Source organism: Melopsittacus undulatus, chromosome 1 (assembly GCF_012275295.1).
Source record: "Melopsittacus undulatus isolate bMelUnd1 chromosome 1, bMelUnd1.mat.Z, whole genome shotgun sequence".
NCBI lineage: Eukaryota > Metazoa > Chordata > Aves > Psittaciformes > Psittaculidae > Melopsittacus > Melopsittacus undulatus.
In genome coordinates, this window is record NC_047527.1 from 140,592,330 (window position 1) to 140,612,407 (window position 20,078).

Sequence of the window (20,078 nt, forward strand, 5' to 3'; positions counted from 1 at the left end):
AGGCCGTTGCGGGTCCGCCGACCCCACAACAACCCCTTTCTGGCGGCGGCCGCTCACACTTCACCCCGACGGGGAGTGTCGGCAGAGGGAGCCCCCGCTTCCCCTAGCCCCGAGGCTCTGCGGGGACAACACGGGATTAGCTCCGCACGTCGCCACCCGCTCCTCTGCACACCGTGAACCAGCCGCTCCAGGCCGCCTGTGAGCTCCACCTCACCTCAGCCCGCGGCCTCGGACGGACCGCGCCCCACCTGCCTGCAAGGCGCTGCCCGTGACATCATGGAAACACCCCCTGCCCGGCGGGCTGGGCGGGAATAACGCCTCCTTAGCATGCAGGGGGTGGGAGGAAAGGGTGAGCAGGCGCTTCCCATTGGTCGGCTCTTCTGCCAATCAAGCGCGACGGCCCCGCCCTCAGCCCCGCTCGTGGCCGTTCCTCACAAGGCGAAGCGGAGAGAGGTGCAGCTCCACGCGCCCCCGCCAGGGCCGGCGCAGGTGGAGCGGGCGGCCCCTTATGGTTGCGGTTGTCGCTGCTGTCCGACTCCTTCCTCCCGGCTGTGGGGTGCAGTTGCCCGGGAGCTATGGCGGAGGTGCCCGGAGGGCGGTAGCTCGGCAGGTGAGGAGCTCAGGTGGGAAGCGGCGTGGCAGGGCGTATCCCCCGGGTGGGCTGGCGACGGTTGTGCCTCCCCGCGCTGAGGTGCTAGCTGTGCACGGGAGTAAAGTGTCCTTTTACCTCACGGAAGGCACCGTTCTCGCCCGGTTCGCGCCGGGCCGTGGGCGGGCTGGCGGCGGTTGCTGTTGCCGCCCCTTACCCTCCCGCCTCCAGCAGAGCCCCTCCAACGGCCGTCGGGAGTCCCTGCCGCCCGGTTACAGCTCCGTGCGGCTGTTCAGGAGCGGCCGCCAACTTAAACACCTTTTCCTGCTTCAGGAGGGTGCTGCTGAGGACTGCGTGCCCTGTGGCACTGGGACGGAGCGGATTCCGGATTAGCTGTGATACCCCCGGCACCAAGAAGTGCATTTCCCGGAGGGAAGGGGAGAGGGCAGAGCTTCCCCCTTCCTGTGTGCTCTGGGGAACGGATCTGGCTATAAGCGTAACTTGGGAAATGTTGGGCATGTTTGCAGAGCCGTCACTCTCGTCTCAGTCTGTAGCTCTCTGTGTGCGTGCAGAGTAAAAATCGACACCGTTTTAGTTAGTTATTTCCTTTCCTTGCTCATATATTTAAGAAAATAGGTTAATTAAGTCTAGCCGCTTCAGTTTCAAGGTTGATTTAGTTTTCATTTGAGGACAAATTAGGCATTACGAGCATTTAAATACTCCATTACTCGAGAACTGCTCGGTGCGTTTCACTGGCACTTACTGATTTATTTTCATGAGGGAGGTTATCTGGAATGGCTGGAGAAAAGGGCGTTTAATAAATTCACGTTGCCTTGTAAGGTAATTTGTGTGCCTTACATTTTTGTTCTGGGCCTCTAATGCCGGTAATAGTGTTTTTCCTTCTGCACTTTATTGAGAAGGGGCATAGGGAACAGTTGGTTATTGCTTCATCTCTTGACTTTCATCGATCAATGATAGAGTTCAGAATGTTTCACTCTAGTTAATTTCAACAGTGCTTGTAAGTCTGTTTCAGTACTCAAAGCAGGTGTTTTCATGGACTTTTTCTGTAAAGCCATAGATAACAACAATTTTGATTTCCATGAGCTTTGTTTTTATTAATGAAAATGTAAAAGGAAAATAAATCTGAAGTAATACTCCCTCTGGTGTAGTCCCAATAGATTAAGCTAAATATTTTCCACTTTAGCTCCTAGTCTATTTCCAAAGCAATAGCATTCACAATTCATTATTCTTTTTTCTTTACTCTGATATCCCCAGCCCTGTTTATTTCCTCTCTTACCCTTTTCTGTAATATCTAGATTGTTTTAGGGGTTGGAGATGCTGTGTATGAGTGTGCATTGAACAGTTGTGGTTGGACTGAAATTACTAGCATGTTCACCAAGGGCAGGAAGTGATGGTGAGACTCGGCTAGAGTCTGCGTATTGCAACACTGAATGCGTGGCTGGCTCAGACACTTTTGCAAATGTCAGTATACTGTGTTTTATACAAAACTGTATTTATTTTAGTAGCTGTATGTCATTGTAAAGAATATTGGATCTAGTTCAAACCACATCTGTTATAAACACATGCGTGTCACTTTAACAGCCTGTTCTTCATTTGTTGCATTCTGGAGGTCTTGTTACCTGCTGTGTAGAAGTAGAGTGAAATAGGCCATTACTCTGGCAGTCTTGGATCTTGTGGTTTCTCATTGAAAAATTGAGTTTTCAGTTGCTGTAAACAGTGCTTTAGGTACAAAATGAGGAAAGCCTTCCCATTGAAAGGAAACTTATATGAATTGCTAATATGTTTTAGGCTTAAATCTTATTTGCTGTAATGTGCATTTTAAAAAGATGCAGTGATGAATGAGGCAGCAGAATACATGATTGTGCAGACATGAGGTACTTTTATATGTGAGAAGCAGCATAGTATTTATATCAGCATATTTTGGTCTTATTGAAGTCAATCTCAATTGATTTCAGTTAAGATTTGACTCACCAAAGGCTCAAAGTTTTGCTGGTAAAAGGCTGAGGGATAAACACTGTGGTACACCACTACTATGGTAGCTGAAGAAACTTCTAGGAGAACCTAATTGCCTTTTCCTGTATCAAGTTTCAGATAATAGGTTGCAGATATTGTGAGTTCTGGCGAACAGCTCCCCAGACTGGGACTAATGTTTCTGTTACAAAACTTACCCAGCACTGCTCTTTGAGATTTGTGTGTCTGTCTTGTGCATTTGTGGTTGTGTTCAAGCAGCATACTTTGGGGGACAGACTTTGGTTTTGGTTTCCTGAAGCTGTCAGTTGTGGTACCAGTATGTAAATTCTTGAATATTGTGCCTCAAAGCACATGTTACATTGCTCTAGTTTCTCCTTTATCTGAAGGACAAGGAGGTTTTGTGTATTTAACATTCTGTCCTGTTGTGGGTACCTGTCCTTATTCTGCTAATGTAAAACATATACCCTCAATATTAATTACCTTAGAGCAAAGTTTTCTGCCTGCCTTCAAGGTCGAGTGATGTAGGCGTTGATGCTAATGAATATGACAATCTAGGTAAAATTGGAAGCATAATAGCTAAGAAAAGCACAGCTGTGAGTCTGATCCTGAGAGGCAGGATATCTGTAACTCCTCCTCCTTTCAATCTGTTCTATCTTGTTGCTCATGTAAAGTTATTGAAGCTGCTTGTGACTTTCATGTAGTGCATATGTTCAGAAATAGCAGATTCTATTATATATGAAGCTATGACATGAATTAGCACAGTGTTGCAGTAGTGTTTTTGGAGCTCTGTTGATATGAAACTTATGGCACGTTGTTGCAAGTTGCTTGAAATAAAAATAAATTTGAGGACAGTCTCAGCAGAGGAAGAAAACACAGAACTTGTGCAAATTCTTTATGATTTTCTGTATTCAGGTATCTCAACTGAGATAATTGTTAAATGATCAGAGTTAGGTTTTTTTTTCTTTTTTAATATGGGTTCAATAGCAATTCTGGTATCTTCCTTGTTAGTAAAAACAACAAGTACTCTCACTGAGCGCTAGCAGAGGCAGAGAAATGTATTTGGCCAGTTCAGCCCAGTGCAGCTTAGCTCCCGCCTGCCTGGTGTGCCAGAGCAGCACTGACTCAGTGCAAGCTCCTCAGGGCAGAAGTCACGTGTTGGTGTGCAGCGCTGAGCATGGCAGTGCTTAATCCTATTTCCGTGTCTGGGCACTCCGTGATGCTAACCACAAATGTAAAGACATACAGTTGAGCCACTTTTCATGTAGCAGGTGCTGAGCAATTTTTGCAATGCCTGTTTGCTGATGATTGACAGTCTTTGGCTGAAGCTATTCTAGACATGTGGGAAATACTGATAAGTGTGACTTGACAGGAATCCCAGTTATGTGCAACAGGGGGAAGTTAAAAGAGTGAGAACTGACTTTCACTGACCTCTAAGTCCTAAGCTGAAGTAGTACATTGAGAATTGCTATGAGTTTCTAGCTCAAGAAATCTCCAAACTTACCAATTGTATATCTGGCTGTAAGACAGACTGAGATAAAGATAGTGGCAGCCTAATAGCATCTGGTAAGTCACAGAAGGAAGGCTGTGGTTATGATTCTTTATGCATCTCTGTGAACTGCTTTTCAATTTTGTTACAATTTAGACTGAACTTGAAAAATCCTTCCTTTGAAGTCACTGAATAGCATATTAGACAAGCTCTGTGTCCCTTGTCTGACCAAGAGGTGGGTATGTATCTGTGTTTCTAGATTTACCACTTTAAAGTCCAGTTAAATTACAAATATTTGAACTGAAGATTCCCTCTTTAGTGTTTAAGTTGTGGGATTTTTATGGCTGTATCCTATTTAGGTTGGCAAACACAGCTGCTGCCATGTCAACACTAAATTCTTTCTTTCTGGATGTTTTTTTTGACACTCATGTTAATATGGGTGTGCAGACACAGCTCCCTTTTTTCTGCCTTCCAATGTAATGCATGAATGTGGTATTATGCAGATTTTTTTTCTTGATTCGTCTTTCACAACTTTTAAAGCGATGGCGTCAGGTTCTGCCTGCATGTTGGCCGACATGAAACCTGAAAAATAATCAGAGCAAAAGAAAAGGTACTATGTGGTGCTGCAGGTGTCATGCATTGCTTGTTCAAAGAACTTTATTCTTTGAACAGAGATGGTAGCAATACAAAATAGTAAAGGTGAGAAAACAATCCTTGTTTATACCAGTGTTGATAACTATTCTGTGCTTACTGAAATGATACCTGTTGGATTTCAGTAATGACTTTTTGTTGCCATTAGGAAAACCTGAAACTTTCTGGCATTTGCTGTATCCTCCGATTAATATTTCTAGGGTAGAAGTTTGAAATGTTTCCCTGGCTGAATGTAGTTCATACTCTTTCCTCATCTTAATTTCTGCCAATTTTGTTATCAACACTTGTGATGATACTGCAAAAAGTCTATTATCAGAAGTGTCATCTCTTATCTGTTATGGCGGTAACTTAGGTCACAGACTTAATGCTACTTTTTCTTGTGATTCTGGAGGCTTTTCCCATTCAGTGTATGCATTGTTACTGTTTAACTTCAGTCTGTTCCATTTTCATATAGTTCCTGGTCTTAATGGTTCCAATAAAGAAGGGCTGTGCAGGTATACCCCATTTGCCTTACACGATAGCTTATTTCTCCCTGGAGAGTTGCTGAAACCACAGAAGAGACAATTTCTAAGCAGCTTGTCAATCACCAAGAGAACTGTGTGTGCAGGAGACTTTATCCTTCTTAGTGTACAAGCCTATCTATGTCATTGTTAATTCTGCTTGTTACAGAAGGTTAAGTCCTGCCCTTCAGGTTTTTATATGAGTGGAGCAGGATACAGATTTTGGGCACAACTTTCTTCCGTCTTGCCAACTGCTTGCATTAAAGAGTCTCACTATCTTCCAAGATAAGTGCTTTTCCAGGGTGGCTGGAAAAATAGCCTCGAAGAGAGATAGAGTTTATTTGTACTCTTAGTTCCCCAAGTGAAATGTACAATTCTTATTTTCACAGGACTTTTGCTGTCCTGTCTGCAGTGACAACAGATAGCTTTGAAACCAGCCCTGATAAGTTTCATTGTCAGAAAGGTTCTGCTGCTTCCTCAGGCTGCAAGGCACAATAGCAGCGTCTCCCCTGGACATGATGCATAACACATCTTGCTCATGCTGGCACCTGGGACTACACTGGCTGCAATTGCATTGCTAGAAAAGAAACTTATTAAATAGTCTTATAAAATACTGTATTCTGAAGGAGAGTGAATGGTTCTATTGTTTCTTTCTATATCCTTTGCTTGTGACAAACACGAGTACTGAGATTCCAGAGACAAAGCTTTGACAGCACAAACTGTGAATCTGAAGTGCAACTTACAATGTAGTGGGGGAGGAAGGAGTTTCACCGTGGAAGTGGTTGGGTCACTGTCTTGTGTATCTTAAAAAGAAGCAGTGAGTGTCTGTTACTCTTCTGTAGTACTGCCTGAACATTTTAAAATAACAAAGTGTAAATCATCAGTAGCAACGGGGATCTTGAAGACCTGTTAGTGATTGCCGTTTGCATACGGGGGAGCTTCATATGATGAAGCTAGTTCTGAATGATGTGGGCTACTGAGTCTTTGCTAGCTTGTTAAGATGACTATGGTAGGAGTTTGTGGTGGCTTTTTCAGCTTAATTCCCTGTTACCTTGCTGGTTGCCAAAAGCAGGCAGGCTGGTACTTGCTGAGAGACCTTTCTGCAATCTGGTAACTGTGTGGGATTTCCCACCTGCAGTCGGATGTATCTGTGTCTGTGCAGCTCAGTGGCACATGACCTCTCAGTTCTTGGGAGCTATACAGCCATTTAGATAGCAGATGTTCCAAGAACTTGCTAGTCCATATTTTTTTTAGCAGTGGTCTTACCAGCTCAAAAGAAGTGAGCTGCCTAGCACACATCAGCTATTTGGAGCTGGCATTATTGCTGAAAAATTACAAGTCTTTTGCTTTTTAAGTAAACAGTAATGGAATAAAGAAATAAAAATAACAAGCAAAAGGTGTTACAAATACTATGCCTGAAGAGAAACCACCTCCTTAACTTTTGGGGGGGTTTTTGCTAGTAGAAGTGGTTAATAAGCTCTGTCTTCTAGCCTGGTGCTATTGTGTCTTGGAAACTTCTCGGAACTGCATCTTCCTTGCTATTACTGTTAATAGGGTTAGTTAAATTACTTAAAACAGCCATTTTTAGTTTCCTTTAAAGATAAAATTCCGATAATGGTTTTGTCATTTGTTAATATGTGTAACAGGACAGCTCCAGAGGCAGTGGGCCCTGAAACACAGGAGATTCCCTCTGAACATAAGGAAGTACTTTTCTCACTGTGAGTATGATCGAGCACTGGCACAGATTGCCTGGAGATCTTGCGGAAATTCTCCTTGAAGATATTCAGAAACTGTCTGGCCATGGTCCTGGGCTGGTGTCCCTGCCTGAGCAGGATGGGTGGACCAGGTGACCTGCAGAGGTCCCTTCCAACTTCAACCATTCTGTGATAATTCTGGTAATGTATTTTGAAGTTGAATGGAGTGCAGCTTTGCTCTTCAGACTCTCTTAGATCTAGAAGTGATTTTGGAAAAGCAGCCTGGTATTTTTCTCCAGTCTTGTCTGGGTCTTAACTGCATCAGTAAGCAGCCACCTTTCATACAACAGGGTGCATCACTGTTGGAATAGGTTTATTATGGAGAATTGATTGTGTTTGACAGAATTTGACTTCTAGACTTAAGAGAACTAGAACTAATGGGGTTTTCTAATTTGCCAATACTAAGGTCAGGTAACAAGCAATTTGTATATGAAGAGGTATAATCTAGGCTAAATCTAATCCTGTAATAGAACTACAATAACAACCATGTTTAGGAAGAAGATTTGATATTTCTTGTTTGCTTTCTGATTAAGGCCTAACAATGGAAGGAAAAGAATTTAGATGTTGGTCTACGGGACTTTGTCATGTCTTGGCAGGAAAGCTACTGTGTTTTAAAAAGTGAATTCAGTATGGTACCCTTACTAGAATCAATAAACATTATTGAATAAAATGACGGACAACTGGGATGTGTTGTGGACTTTTACTGTATTTGCCTAGCACTGTGGTGTCTGTACCACTGTTAGGATGCACTGAGACACACTGGGATTTAGATTTCTGACCTCGGTATGAGGAGCGGTTTTACTTTGTTATTATTAACCTTGCACTCAAAAAAAACCAGATATGAAATGAAATGTGAAGTTTGGATGTTGAGCAAAATATCATGCCAGAGTATTGTGTGACTGATTCATGTATTCCTTAACTGAATGGTGCTAATACTTTTTTCACTAAGTGACCCAGCTAGGAAGTATCAATTCAAAGCTTTACTGCTACAGCTGTTGAAATTCAGGAAATGTAAAACCCATTCATTCTTTCCTGTTTAACAAAAAAAAAAAAGTTGTATCTCTGAGTTTGTCTGCAGATTTGTTACTGTCCTGTAAATCTACCTGTCTTGTCTGTGAGGCATTGGAACCAGAAGGGCATTAGGATGAACTCATAAACCTTATAGAACTAAGGCTCACTTACTGGATATCTCTCAGTGCTTACAGAATGTCAGATTGTTGGGAAAGGAGAACTTAGGTAGGGAATTGCTATTGTGGATAAAGTTTTTGACTTTTAGCTTGTGTCCAGTTTGTTTTTTTGAAGGAAGCTTTTTAACATTCCTTATCTTAGAATAAGAATAAAAATGCACTGCTGAAATAATGTTTTATTCTGTATGGAGTTTCATTTCAGATTTAGAGATGTTAAAGCTTTCCACAGGATGGCTGAATCATAGGCTTCTGTGCACACACGTGCACATACACTTAGTTTCACAGCTTATATTCCTATGTATAATACTTTATTGTACTGTACTCTTTGAAGTTCGGCAGGATCAACACTTCTACTTGAAAATCAACATCAGAGCTGTTGCTGTGATGTTACTTTGGCAGATGAGGCTTACTGTTTATATTCCTTGTGGGGTTTTGTTTGTTTGCTTTTCAAAGAAAAAGGAGGAAAAAAAAGTATTGTCAAACTTTCACAAAATGTAGTGTTTGATGAGGGTGACTTGTAGCATTTATTTTTTTTTTTCTTTTATTGCAGGAACCAATAAGTACATAAGGTCAGTTTCTTCTGTAATGTTATATGCATGCAAATGCTGGTGTACTGATGTTCCCTTACTGGTGACAATCTCACCTTTTAAAAGATCAAATTTCAAGTAATGGGACATAATTGGGTTTTTTAAAATGCATGCAAACTTCCCCTGTTTCAGTTTGAACCCGTTACCCCTTGTCCTATCACTACAGTCCCTAATGAATAGACCCTCCCCAGCATCCCTGTAGGCCCCCTTCAGATACTGGAAGGCTGCTATGAGGTCTCCACGCAGCATTCTCTTCTCCAGGCTGAACAGCCCCAACATTCTCAGCCTGTCTTCATATGGGAGCTGCTCCAGTTCCCTGACCATCCTCGTGGCCCTCCTCTGGACATGTTCTAACAGTTCCATGTCCTTTTTATGTTGAGGACACCAGAACTGCACACAATACTCCAAGTGAGGTCTCACGAGAGCAGAGTAGAGGGGCAGGATCACCTCCTTCGACCTGCTGGTCACGCTCCTTTTGATGCAGCCCAGGATACGGTTGCTTTCTGGGCTGTAAGCGCACACTGAAGCCAGCTTGTGTTCATTTTCTCATCGACCAACACCCCCAGGTCCTTCTCCACAGGGCTGCTCTGAATCTGTAGCTGTGCCTGGGATTGCTCTGACCCAGGTGCAGGACCTTACACTTGGCATGGTTAAACTTCATGAGGTTGGCATCAGCCCACCTCACAAGTGTGTCAAGGTCCCTCTGGATGTCATCCCTTCCCTCCAGCATATCAACCAAACCACACAGCTTGGTGTCATTGGCAAACTTGCTGATGGTGCACTCAATCCCACTGTCCATGTCAGTGTCAAAGATGTTGAACAAGACCGGTCCCAGCACCAAGTCCTGAGGTACACCACTTGTTACTGGTCTCCAATTGGGCATTGAGCCATTGACCGCAACATTTTGCATGCGGCCATCCAGAAGTTCTTTACCCACCGAATGGTCCACCTATCAAATTGATGTCTCTCCAATTTAGAGACAAGGATGTCATGTGGGACAGTATCGAACGCTTTGCACAAGTCCAGGTAGATGACATCAACTGCACCACCCCTGTCCATCAGTTCTGTAGCCCCATCATAGAAGGCCACCAAATAGGTCAGACAGGATTTCCCCTTAGTGAAGCCATACTGGCTGTCACCAAGCACCTTACTGTTTTTCATGTGCCCTAGCATGCCTTCCAGGAGAACATGCTCCAAGATTTTGCCAGGCACAGAGGTGAAACTGACTGGTCTGTAATACCCTGGGTCATCCATTTTCCCCTTCTTGGAAATGGGGTTATATTTCCCTTTCTCCAGTCATCAAGAACTTCACCTGACTGCCATGATTTTTCAAATATGATGGCCAGTGGCTTAGCAACTTCATTTGCCAGCTCCTTCAGGACTCATGGATGGCTTTCATCAAGTTCCATAGACTTGTGCATGTTCAGGTTCTTAAGATGGTCTTGAGCCTGATTCTCTCATACAGTGGGCCTAGGGTCTTCATTCTCACAATCCCTTCATCTGCCTTCCAAGGCCTGGGTGGTGCGGTCAGAGCCTTTGCCAGTGAAGACTGAGGCAAAGAAGTCATTAAGAACTTCAGCCTTCTCCAAATCCAGGTTAGCCAGTTCTCCTGATAGCTTCTGGAGGGGGACCTATGTTGTCCCTAGTCTGTCTTTTATTCGCTACGTACCTATAGAATCCCTTCCTGTTATCCTTAACATCCCTCACCAAGTTTAATTCTAACTGGGCCTTAGCTTTCCGAAGCTGGCCCCTAGCTTCCCAGACAACATCCCTGTATTCTTCCCAGGCTGCCTGTCCTTGTTTCCACCTTCTGTAAGCCTCCTTTTTCCTTCAAAATTTCCTCTGCAGCTTTTTATCCATCCAAGGAGGTCTCCTGGCCCTCCTGCTGCACTTCCGTCTAGTTGGGATGCAACACTCCTGAGCTTGTAGCAGGTAATTCTTGAATATGAACTAACAGTCTTGGGCCCCCCAGCCCTCTAGGGCTATATCCCATGGAACCTCACTAAGAATACTCCTGAAGAGGCCAAAGTCTGCTCTCATGAAGTTCAGAGCAGTGAGCTTGCTGCACGCTCTTCTCACTGTCCTGAGGATCTCGAACTTGACCATCTCATGCTTGCTACAGCCAAGGCTGCCCTGGAGCATCACATTTCCAACCAGCCTTTCCCTGTTGGTGAGCACAAGGTCAAGCATGGCACCTCTCCTTGTTGGCTCCTCTATTACTTGCAGAAGGAAACTGTCTTCCACACAATCGAGGAACCTCTTGGGTTGCTTGTGCTGGGCCATACCATCCCTCCAGCAGATATCAGGGTGGTTGAAGTCCCCCATGAGAACAAGGGCCTGTGAGCATGAGGCTGTTCCTATCTGTCTGTAGAGTGCTTCATCCACAGATTCCTCTTGATCAGGCGGTCTGTAACAGATGCTCACAATAATGACCCCATAGCTGTTCTTCCTTTAACCCTAACCCACAAACTCTCTGTTGACTGCTTACCTGTCCCCAGACACAGTTCCATACTCTCCAGCCTATAACTGACATAAATAGCAGCTCCTCCTCCCTGCCTGCTGGGTCTGTCTTTTCTAAAGAGCCTGTAACCTTCCATTCAAACACACTGGTCATAGGAGCCATCCCATGTTTCTGTGATACCTATTATACCCCCATAGATGTGCACACATCTCCAGTTCCTCTTGTTTGTTCCCCATGCTACAGGCGTTTGTGTAGAGGCATCTGAACCGAGCTTCAAATGAAGCCAGTTCATTGGCTGGAGCAGCTGGAATATCTCTACATTGCTCCAAGCATTTATTATAGGTGCTGGCAAATGACTGGGAGTGTTGGGATGGAATGATGCCCCTCTACCTCAACACATCTAGTTTAAAGCTTTCTTGACCAGCCTGGCAAGCCTCCTACCAAAACTGCTCTTCCCCTTTGGTGTCAGACCAGCTCCACCTTCTCTGACCATATTAGGGCTATAGCTCAACATTTGATAACATCCTTGTTTTCCTTCCTATCTGTGGATGCCATTTCAGTCTTGATAATGCAGAGATAATGACAGTTCACACTGAACTAACAAATGTTCCTTGCCAGAGGAGCTTGCATTGTTTACATTAATGCGACTAGAATGGTAGCATAAACACACTCTCTATTCGGTGCAGAAGAGTTGTTCTGGTTTGAGAGTTCTAGTTTTCTCAGACTATTAAATAGTAGTTCAGTCTTCAGGGCCCTTCTGCAAAAGGGTCATCTTTGCTTGCTGTGAAGTGACTCTTACATTCTAATCTAAAAAACAAAAGCTTGTCTCTTGACTATGAGAAAAGTGTAATGCCTTTCTTGCTATAGCCTGTCTCCCAGCACTCAAATCTTGCAGAACTCTAATTCTTGAGAGATTTTCATTCTTAATATTATTGCTTAAGTCTGCAAGTGCATTGCCACTTGCTCTACCTTGCAACGGGTTACTTAAAAGAAAAGGTGTAGCCTGTACATCTGTTATGCATTACTTTATCAATAAAACCATACCTTCTATATTAGCCTACCCTAATGTGCCTACAGTTTAGAGAAAGGGTGGTATTTGGTAAGGAATGTAAATATAGAAGGCAGTAAATCAGATATAGTTTTTTTGTATCAGTGTATTTAACTTTAATCCTCACTTCTTATTCTGGTTGACCAAATTGGTTTTTTTACTTTCTTGTGGTTTTTTGTCCCATGAAAACCGGGGGGGTCTTCTGAGCAAATACAGGCAAGTGACCTTAGGAAAATGTTCAGCCCTGTTTGTGAGCAGCATTGGAGCGTTTGCATGCAAGAATGTTTTGTGAAATGAAGGCATGCAAGCAAAAATAACAGGGCATAGATTGACTAGACTTTTGCTTGGATTGTGGTTGTTGAAGAAGGGAATTGAAGAAGACTGTTCTGATCTCCCTGATTCCTCTATGCAGTGGAGGGTCTGAAACTCTTGTTTCTGTGTATCTGAGGCCCAGAACTCGGGAAACTGCAGTCATCATCTTCGGGAAGTCATGGACATGCAAAGTGTTAACATGAAATCAAGAAGAAAACATCAACAAATTCCATTGTTGGAACTGATGTAGTAGAAGCTGCTTATCTCTGGTAGCCTAAACTTAGATTCTAAAGAGTGCAGCGGACTTGATCTGCCACTTTTGGAAATTAATATGCCTTCAAAAAACCCAACAAAGTGTTATTCGCAAAAAAAATGCATTCAGGTGAGTAAAGCTGAAGTAATTTCTTCTTATAAATGAAAACTTTAGAGTGTTATAGCAATGTCAGTTTGCAGCCCAGATTAAATTAGCAATAGTAACATTGGTAAGTGGTATGTAATGACTTCCTGCTGAAAGAGGCTGTACTGATACATCATGGGACTGGAAGAGTTCCTGGGTACTTATGTTCAATAGTTGTTGCAGTCAATACATTTGTATATCCCTGTTTGTAAAGTGGCCAAGCATAAAATAGTCAGAGCTTTACCCCAAAGTGTGTCATTAACAAACTGTTTCAAAACTTCCCTGTTTTGACTAAAACTTTTATTCCAGGATTTTGGGTAATGTATCCATGACTACTTTGTACACCTGTCTGAAATTGGTATTTTATCTCAGTGTTTGTAAGAGCATCTGCATTCCCTCTGAGTCTTTGTCAGCTGGTTAACTTTTTGCTTTGTTCATGTGGGGAAACTCTCCCTTCCCCCCAGTCATTTTAGAAAACTTGCATTTAGACTTGAAAAGATGCAGAAAATCTTGTGGTGGGGCTGACTGCATATGCTCATGGTATTTCCTTCAGGACAATTTTCTGCCGTCAATCTTGCATGATTTTGTGTTGATCTCAGGTGTATTTTAGGTGATATGTTTTATTTCCTGGTTAGCTTAAATGCTGGTAGGGCCATACACAATTACTTTTTTAACGCTTCCCTATAAGTCTTTGTAGGAAATGTCTTACTTTGTCAAGGGTAGGTTTTTTCTCTTTACAGTCCTTCATCAAACTGGTGATGGAGTGAATGTGTAATCAATTCATATATGTTTGTACCTTTTCCTCCTTGGTCACTCCATATGTCATGGAAAAATTTCTCCTTGTCTTACTCCTTGGGTCCTGATCTTGCCTTCAGGAGTGATGAACTGCATTTCTTGGTACTGCTGTTCATGTGGTTCCTCTCACCTGGTGTTCTGGTTGTTTGGTGCACCAGGGGTGCCTCAGTACTGTTTGATACCTTAATTCTCTTGCCACTAGTAGGACTATAAAATAACACTAGCCCCAAGATAATTCTTGGCAACCGTTTCCCATGATTTGTGTCCAGCCTGATATTTTTTATTGTTTTCTGCCAGCTACTTAGTCACTTTGCAGTTCTTCTACTAAATAAGATTATTGCCAGCTTTTTTATTTTTTTTTAAATGCAGCTGTTGTCACGTCCAGAGGAGAGATCCAGAATTCTCTTTTGTAAAAAACTAATCTGTTATCCTTGACTTTGGTATTTCCTTCTGACTCTGTCTCTGAAATCCTGCATGTTACTGATTGTAGTAGGGCCAATTCCTTTTGGCTTTTCTCCCCTCACTTCCAACTCTAAAGGCAAGTATTATGTTTGCTCTCCATATCACAGAATATGTCCCACTCTGCTTTAGAAGTATAGATTATGGAGTTTAAATGTCTGCGTTAGCTAGAGATGAAGTAGGCACAGTCGTTTGAGAATTCATTAAAGCTATGTTTGCAACTAGGTGTATAATTTAATCTGCCTTTTCTTGCAGAAATCTATGGCAGTATTATCTGTTTTCCTCAATTCATGCTCAGGAAGCTGTTACATTTGATTCCATGCAGTCTGTGATAACTTTCCAGGCCTATTTCATAGTAGACATCCTGTCTTTGTTTCTTTACTAAGAAATTTTCACTGCCAGGTTACTTCTTCACTTAGTTTCAATGTGTTGTTGACAAACTTTTTTTAATGATCTTTTAAATCAATTTTTGGAAAGTTTTAATTCTGTTCTTTAACATATGCAGTGCAACTTCTTTAGTCAACTCCTTCCCTGCCTTTTTGGGAGCTGTGGAGAAGCTATTTATCTAGTTAATCCTGTTTCCTCTTGCAGGTTGTCTACTGCACACTACATCCCATGAGGCATTTCCAGATTTGTTTCTGCACATTTAATGAAGCAGCAGCTGAGCATTTTCAGAGGGTCTGAATTCCTCAGTCCACCTGACTACTTAAACTAGTTCCTTTTGCTTATTACCTGCTTGAGTCAGAGAAATTAATCTCCTGTAATGCCCAATTCACTGTGGTATTTTTCTTGGAATCTACTGCAGACTCTCAGCACTCTGAGCAGGGCTGATCTTTTTCTCAGGTGCTTTTTTTTTGGACCCAGTTGGATTATGCTGCTTCTTCTGTAGTGGTGTGTTTGTATTGTTTAAATCTATCAGTTTTTAAGTGGTGTAGATGTGTACTGCCCCTAAGTCTGCTGAATAGCATGTACATTTCAGTACGTGTTTGGCAGTAAGACTGTGTTGTCCCTATGATATCTAGCCTTTTATTTAATTCAAGCTAATTAGTTTTGTGTACTTTAAAAGAGGGCTATACTACAAGTACTTCACAATATTTTATCTGATCATGCCTGTTTACCAGGCAGACTACTTGTATGCCTGACCCCTGCTCCCATCTGTATTTGAATTTTAAGTCCTTTATCAAATGATCAGAAGTAAGAATCCTTCTTGGCCATATCCCCATTTTCCTTTGCTAGTGCAGAGAGGTTAGATATGGAGATGGTGTGGGTGCCCAACAACTCTCACCTCTTGCTTTCATCTGTAGATCCCTCCTTGAGTGTGTCACTCTGTCCTAAAGGCCTCTTGGATGAGAGTCCATCAGCAGGAGAGTCCTGCTCAGTGATTCTGGGTAGTGTTTCACCTATCTTGCTCTCTCCTCTTTATTTTAATGCTTCTTTATCAAATCCCTTGAGGTACAGCTGGATCAGTTGTTTGAAGTCCTGACATATAAATAATATCTAGATTCTGTCCCCCAGCTTCTGTTCTTTTACTGTATCTTAAGTAATCTTGAACACTCAGAAAGAATATAGCTTCAGATCAGCAGGGAAATACATGAAGTGCAGGGAGGGAGGGGAAAGGTGACATATGAATCATTTGATCAGATTGCAAAAGCATTCACTTAAATGACTTAGTATGTTTTATAAACATAAATCAAACTGTGCCTAAGTGAATATGTATATTTCATTGAAAATATTTATATACCTTTTTCCCCATAAAGTCACAAATATAGTAGTAACTGTTGATAGGTTTTCAGCAGCTATTGCTTCAGCTGAGGCAATTTTGTAGGTCCAGATGTAGGGAAAAGAATCTGGTTAATAGATTCTGGATTTGTAGGCATCATAACTGGCCATATCTATTTGTTTTCTGCAGGGAAAATTTTCTGAGTAAACTTAGTGTGAATAGGTTGCAGCTTCTGCAGGATTGGATAGATTTATTCTGGTGAATCCTGGAAGGATAGTGTATATATACTGATGGATCTTATTGTTTTACCATAACTGCATTTTAATTAAGGCTTCTGTGAAAGTATTGGGAGTGTTTAGGCCTCAAATGTCCTGACCCGAGGCTGATGAAGCACATTTTTCTTTGTTGTGGGTTTTTGTGTATACATATGAGACTAAGAGGAAAAGAAGGGATATACTTACACAGGTGTTCAAATTTTGGAGATGAGAGTAAAGCATCTCTATTATTATTCATGACAAGAAAACAAATTACCTTTTCCTGCTATTTTTTTCTGTCTTGCTAATCTGCAGTTCCAGACTTAGTGGACAGTTATGTGATGCTACCTTAGCTTGTATACTTTCCCAGACTAATGTCGTGATTGCTTTGGCTGATCTCCACTGTTCTTCCATCCTTCCACTTACGTGGGTTTTTCTACTAATTTCTCAAAAGCAGCATGTGGAATGTCTCTACTTGCTGCACCTTACATGTGGGTTTTAAATGTGGGAAGAGGGTGAGGGGTGCTTTGGTGCTTGAGACTTGTGTGCATTTACTTGGCTGCCACTGCCTGAGAGCAGGAACAACTCAACTAGAAAGAGCCCTATGGAGTTATAGGTCACTCAATTCTGATTCATGACAGTTAGCACTAAGAGTATGTTTATCTGTTGTAGATGCATGATATTGTGTATATTGTTGTGGAGGCTTTTTTTTAAGCACTCATCTGTGCTAAATAGGCTGTTGTGATTGTCGGTCATAAAAATGCCATCTGTAACTGTGATGGGTCTAATATGCAAAGTGCCTTTAGTATTCATCCCTATTTTTGGTGCTATTTATCCACATTTTGATTTGTTACCAAAAGGAAAAATTCTGATGGCAATGAGTGTTGTGATTTTGTTCATTATCAGAAATGGATAAATGAAGTCTATCTATGCCTGCACTGATAGCAGGGAGCCTTTCTGTTCTGCAGCAGCTCAGTTAGGAGTAGAGCATGGATGTTCCAATGCAGAGCAGGGTAAAGTGACCCTAAAATCTCTCTTAAGCAACAAATGGACATAGTTCCTTTAACCTGTTCTATTCAGCCTAGTCTGCACCTCAGAAATGGTAGGTCAGAGGACAGAAAAAGCTGTGGCATTCTACCTTTGGTCATGTTCAGCGTATTTGATATTTCCTGGTAGACCTCCAGCTGGTGTTCCTACAGTGCATGTTCAGCTCTGACACAGGCAGTCCTGGAGTCTCAGCTGGCCTGTTTCCTGGCATTCAGCAACTCATATGTTCTGATAAATACTTTCTTTTCTATAAGCTGTGTTATTATTTTCCTCACCAAAGACAAGGATGTTAAAAGACCAGAACTCTAAAAAATCAAGAGTTCAGCTCAGTAAAGAAAAGAAGATGGATGAAACCAGAGAGAAAATAGGAGGAGGGCACAAGCCAGGTGATGGTTTGAGGAAAGAAGGAAATTTGCAGATTGTAGAAAAATCATTCAGTTCCATAATGAGCTCTAAACCAAAGGTCAATGAACAGAAGTGCTAAATCCATAGAACACATTTCTAGCTGTCAGACAAATTTTCCTGCCTGGAGCCCACAGCTCAGAGAAAGAAACTGAAGCCTGCTATGTAGAGCTCTTCCTTAAATTCTTTTAAATTCTTCTTTGGTGTAAGGAGGCAGAAGAGCAAACTTGTTTCACACCTTTATTGGGGTGCTGCAATGTCTGCTGCCATAGCAGACTTTGGAACCCCTCATATGTTATGCCAAAACAGTAGCCGCAGGTCAGGCTGTGTGTGTGTGTATGTATGCAGGAGACTTGCTCTTTCTCTTCCTCCACTGTGGTGTCTAGCAAAGCAGCACAAGGAGCGTGTGGGTACCGGGGCAGCTTGCTGGTAAAGGCAACATCTTGACTGGAAACATGGGATTAGCAAGATTTGGTAGTCTGCTAGTAAAGCAACAAAATGGTTTAGTTTGAAAAGATGCAAGTATGTGTGCTCCATCACCTGCTGTAATTAGAACCAGAGGAGTGGAACAGGAAAGCAATGGGTCTCTTGAAAGTAAGAGTTCTGAATGAGTGTCGGAGACTCTTAACCTAATCATCTTAGTGATTTGCTTCCTGCTTCTCTGTGGTAATGTGCATGTGTGCTTTTTCCAATGGGAAAGGTTTTTCCCTCCTGGAAAGACAGAAGAGCTGAGGTTAAATTCTGGAAGCTATATTTAGCTCAGAGCAGTTAAAGCTAGCACTATATAATAACACTTTTAACTAGCTTATCCATCATGCAGACAACAAGATTTTAATATTTGGTTTCAGTCAGACTCAGCATGACTGCTAGCCTTTGCCTCATTCACGGAGCTCTAAATCTTAGAAGACATGTCTATTACAGACTGTTTTGGACAAATCACTTGCTTTCTGATGTTCTCTATCACTCTGTTCCTACTTCCATTTTTTGTGTAAACCAGCATAATCCTGTGTTGCTTCTGAAAGGGGTAGTTCTGCTCTACCCTCCTGTCTGCAGTTGCCTCATATACTCTTTTCACCTCCTATATGCTGGCAGAACTTTCATGTGGTCAACTGGTTCAGCAAACAGTGTGGCTAAAAATCTGGCGTTTTTCCTGGTTAGTTATTAACTGGATTAATTTCATACTTCCATATATGATGTAATCATGTTTCTACTGGTTTTAGTAGATGTTGCAGCAGAAATAAATGGCTGACTTGGTGAAGAGAGTGAATTGGCTGGTTCCTCCCCAGGAAATCTGCTTGTTGCAGATTTACACCAAATTACACTGTTGGCAGATCAGGTTGTTGTTAAGCTCCTGATAGGCTCTTGCAGAAATACTCAGAAATGTGTAGTTTCTTTGGAACTAATACAATACAAAGCAGCTTAATGGGTGTGTTGTAGAGTTGTTAAAAGGTCAATTATTCCATGTTCATTCTCCTTTTTCCTTGGGTACCAAATTATTAATTTTCTCTCTTCTGCATTAAATGAGCATCCCTCTAAGATGCTCACATGAGCTGTAGTAACCCCCTGTGGGATATGTTTATTGTTCAATTTATCCTTCTATTCCAACATACCAGGCTATAGATTTTTTTCCTAATGCTTATATGTCTCTACAAGTGTGGATTTAAGTTTTTGTGCCAGTGAAGTAAAAAAAATTAAAGTTTAAAATCCATCAGCAGTGCAGTTAACCTGGTCTGAATTTCCCAGATGATTTTAGAAAGTGCATGTGTATTGCAAAATCTTAGGAAACAATATGTCATATGGATGCACCCCTGTGCTCACTAACCAGACTAGGTCCCTGCAACCCAGTGATTTGGGGAACATGAAACCTCTTTTGGATGAGCAAGTTGCAGGGAAAATTTCTTTTTGGGAGGAGGAGGACTTCCTGTGTGCGCAAAAATGTGGGAAGATTGTGGAGCAACAAAGGCATTAGTTGGCTTTATGGGATGACTAAGTGGTTGATACAAGCCTCAGCTCCCTGATACCTGTAGAAACACCAGACAAAAATAAGGCCCCTGCGTTTGGCTTGTCCTGGATGGCATGGAGTTGATGGATTCTGCAGCTGTGAAGACAACATTGAACTCATACACAGGAGGCTACATAATTAAGTGGAAAATTCTAGTTATTCTGGGTAACTCTTAGCTTGATAAAGGCTTTAAGATTGAAATGGTAGAAGTGACAACTGCCATTCCTGTCCCTCAGCTTGTGGAGTTGCTGCATAAGGTCTGACCTGGTGGGCTGTGTTGAAAAGCTCAATTATTTTTCTTGATTTTTAGGGGGTTAGTGATTTACTTATTTTTAATATATTTATTTTAGAGGGGCTTTTTATAAGCACATGTAGTGATAGGACAACAGGAAATGGTTTTGAACTGAAAGAGGGTAGATTAAGATTAGATGTTAG

The 20,078-nt window shown here is 42.1% G+C and overlaps 1 protein-coding gene across 2 annotated transcripts in view; it reads left to right on the top strand.

Annotated features, from left to right (window-relative positions):
- Nucleotides 1–454: 454 nt before the first annotated feature.
- Nucleotides 455–20,078, top strand: part of OSBPL3 (oxysterol binding protein like 3) — a 204,289-nt gene continuing 184,665 nt past the window's right edge. For both annotated transcript variants that reach the window (XM_034063572.1, XM_034063578.1), the window contains exon 1: nt 455–610. The gene's annotated coding sequence lies outside the window, so the exon portion shown is untranslated. The remainder of the gene's footprint in view (nt 611–20,078) is intronic.